Source organism: Rhinopithecus bieti, unplaced genomic scaffold (assembly GCF_001698545.2).
Source record: "Rhinopithecus bieti isolate Rb0 unplaced genomic scaffold, ASM169854v2 scaffold_1017, whole genome shotgun sequence".
Classification (NCBI taxonomy): Eukaryota; Metazoa; Chordata; class Mammalia; order Primates; family Cercopithecidae; genus Rhinopithecus; species Rhinopithecus bieti.
This window is the reverse complement of record NW_016803657.1, coordinates 3,253,099-3,256,629: the sequence shown is the minus strand read 5'-3', so window position 1 is coordinate 3,256,629 and position 3,531 is coordinate 3,253,099. Positions and strand designations below refer to the sequence as shown.

The 3,531-nt window shown below is 59.6% G+C and overlaps 1 pseudogene; it reads right to left on the bottom strand.

Annotated features, from left to right (window-relative positions):
• Positions 1 to 557: 557 nt before the first annotated feature.
• LOC108542346 (putative uncharacterized protein PSMG3-AS1) lies at positions 558 to 3,081 on the bottom strand (annotated as a pseudogene).
• Positions 3,082 to 3,531: the final 450 nt, after the last annotated feature.

Here is a 3,531-nt window from a genome sequence, read left to right as displayed (position 1 = left end):
TCATTGTGGCCCATCTTCCCTTCCCCACCTCACTTCCTGGGATGGTTAATTTTATGCATCCACTTAAATGCACTGTGGGGTGCCCAGACTACACATTGTGTCTGTGAGAGTGTTTCTGGATTTGATTAGCATTTGAATTGCGGACTCAGGAAGGTGGACTTCTCTCCCCAAGTGACTGGGCATCATCCGATCCCTCAAGAGCTGGAATAGAACAGACGGCAGAGGGAGGAGGAGTTCACCCCTCATTTCCTGCCTCACGGCTGGAGCTGGGACATCTCATCCTCTCTTGCTCTGGGACTGGATGTCCACCATCAGCTGCCCTGGTTCTCAGGCCTCCGGACCTGAGCTGAGCTCGAATCATACCTCAGGCTTCCCTAGGTTTCCAGCTTGCGACACAGATGGTGGGACTTCTCAGCCCCCAGAGTCACATAAACCAGATTCCTCATCCTAAATCTCCTCTGTGCATTGCTTCTGTTTCTCTGGAGAGCCCCCACTAACACGCTCTCCCACTGTCCCCCGCAATTCCTGAGATTCCCTCCCAAAGAAAGCACGTGTTCTCAATTGCATCCTTCAGGGTCTCCTCCTGGGGGTCCCTGGTCCAAGACAGCTGGGATTGACTGGCCCCAGGGCTTCAGAACAGCCACTACCCGACTTTCACTGGGAGGGCCAGGGCTCGGGTAGGAGGGTAGGAGTGGACGGCTCAGGAGGGGAGACCTCGGGGACACCTGGAACTGCAGTTCTACAACGGAGCAGCTGTGTGGCCTGGGAGAAGTTACTGAACCTCTCTGAGCCTCCGTTTCCTCACCTTTGAAAAGGGGCAATGGTGCCCTCCCCATGGGGTAGCTGTGAGGTGTGGATGTGGGTAGACGCTGGGTTTGGCTGAGGAATCACTGCCAGGGCTGTCCTCTCGTGCTGGTCCTTTTCTCGGTGTTCGTCGCTGCCCTGCTCCTGATGGACTGTGTGACCCAGAAGGCTTTGCTTTGCCTCTCTGTGCTTCAGATTCCTCCACTGTTCTGCAAAGGGATTGACCTACATGGCCAAGGCCCCTCGGACTCCTAGAAAACAGTGTTTGCTCACGAGACACAGCCCTGGGGACGCTGCTACTCTGGACTTGTCGGATGGTTTCTCTCCTGGAAAGGCTAGAAAGAGAAGAAGCCCGCGAGAAGGAGGAATGTGGGTGGCATCTTCGCCCCGGGTCCCTCCTCGCCTTGCCCTGTCTGGGCTCTGACATTGAAGATGGCAAGAGAATCCAAGCCTTCCCTGTGTCCCTCGTCTCTGCACTTCCAGCCCTCTCGGCAGCCTCCGGGGCACCTGGGCTACTCCTCGGGGGGCACTTGCCATCCCTCCCACATTTTACCATGGCCTTGACTGCTATAGCCTCCAGCCTGGGCCCTCTTCACCACCCCAGAACTCCCCGAGTCTCCACAGCCCATCCTGCCCCTCCACCACCGGGGCGGGCAGGGACCGGCGGGTGGCCCGAGGACACAGGCACAGGGGCCAGCCTCCCCCACTCCAGATGCCGCCCCAGGCTGGGAGGACAAGGGACCAGGAAAAGGACGTCCGCCAGGGCGTCTGATCTCAGGACAGGAAAGGGGCAGGCTGCCAAGTCGCACGCATCCCAGGCAGCATCCACGTGCAATCCATCATCTGCCACTGCCTGAGAAGGATCTCGGCTCCATGCAGGAGGTCTGCCCGCCCGGCCAACCCGGCTGCCCGCTCTGCGACCTCAGCGTCCTTCTGCTCTGGTCAGCAGGCGGGGTGGGGGCTGGAGCTACAAAGCCCAGTCTGGGAGGCTGCAGGAGGGCAAGGTGCTGTTCCCAATGAGTGGATGGGAACACTGAGGCGGGGGGGGGGAAATGCCTTTAAGTCCCCCGAGGGAGGGGATGGGTCCTGGGAAGCAGGTCCTTCAGCCTCAGTTAGGATGGGTCACATGACAGAACAGCCCGGTATCAACACCAGAGCCGAGCGAGGCTGGACTCCCAGCACAGTGCTCAGATATCCCCTACATCCAGGAACAAGAGAGCCACTGCACCCAGGGCTCCAGCCTCCCAGGGCTCCAGCCTCCTAAGACTGCCTCAGCCTGGAGCTGGTGGGCCGGGGCGGATCCGGCGGGATCCACCCTAATGAAGCCATCTCACCGCCATAATAAAGACCTCATGTACCTCCAATGACACTTAGCAAATCCGGGCACAAATAAATAACCCAAGTTCAATTGAATTAACCTTCAGCTGATCAGCACAGCTAAACAAATTACCCCGAGGCCCGAACGAGATTAAAAGACCGGGCGCAGACTGTGATCATTCGGCGGGAGGGTTCATTGGGTTTAACGAGTTTAAACCAAATCCCCCGGCATTCTTTTCTGTGGTTTCAGGCCACTCTACTCCCAGAGTGCGGCCTTTCTGGGGGCCACAGCCCCCCTCGGGGGGGCGGCAGGAAAAAGCCAGGCGCCTGCCGGGGAGGGCGAGGCCAAGAGAGTGGCAGTAGAGGAGGGAGACCCCCTGCCTGTGCCAGGGAGGAGAACGGGAGGCCACGGCAGGCGGTGTCCCCAGGGGAGCAGCCAAAGCTTGTTTCCAAAGAGACATGAGGGTGCCGGAGTTGGAGGTCTCGTCCTCCCAGCTGACCCCTCGACATCCGATGGCACCCCCTTCAAGCCCAGCTGCGTTTAGACCCGGGCTGACTCCCAGGAGGACCCTGCTTTGTAAGGTCTAATCCCAGAGTCACGCTTCGCCCACCCGGACCCCAGGCTCTGACCCAGCCCAAGCAGAGGGTAGGAGTTGGAAGCTCGCTGTGGTTGGACAGAGATGCTCCCTGGGTGGGAGACCGCAGTCATGCAATGCCGTAACGACAGATCAAACCACCACCCTGCCAACTGCTTGCGACACGTGGGTTAACATCACTTTTAGGAGAACAGAGACCACTCCGGGGGGGTTTATCTGCCCCCACCCTCAGGGCTGCTGGCCTTTCTGCCTTCAGCTGGCAAAAGGAGCCTGCCCTCAGCTGGGATGCGGCAGCCAGGGAAGGTGGGCTCTGGAGGGAAGCAAAGATGACGCAGTACCTGAGGAACCATTGCCCAGAGCACATGGCCCTCTTCCTGCCCCGGGTGGAGCACTCCGACAGGCTGGAGAGGCTGCCCGCCCCAGGGCAGCTCCCAAGCGAGGGACCCAGCTGTAAACACACAAGAGCCGTCCACCCAGGCCTTGGTGGAGCCGCTGAGACTTGGCTCTGGAACTTACCCAGAGAGAGAGAACTCTGCAAACAGTGCTCCTTAATCATCTATTCTAGAGGCAAACGAGGCGTGGCCTCCCCAGGCGGGGGTGCAGGAGGCTGTGTCAGCCTGGACTTCTCCCCTCGGGGCATTTGCTTGTAGCCTAGGAGATTCAAGGGAACCTTAACCTCCCGGAATTCAAAAGGCCCTGTTGTGTGCATCGGCTGGAGAGCTGGGGGGGCGGGAAGGGCTTCCTAGCAGGTTTGACGGTGCCCGAGAACTGGGGGGGCGGGAAGGGCTTCCTAGCAGGTCTGACGATGCCGGAG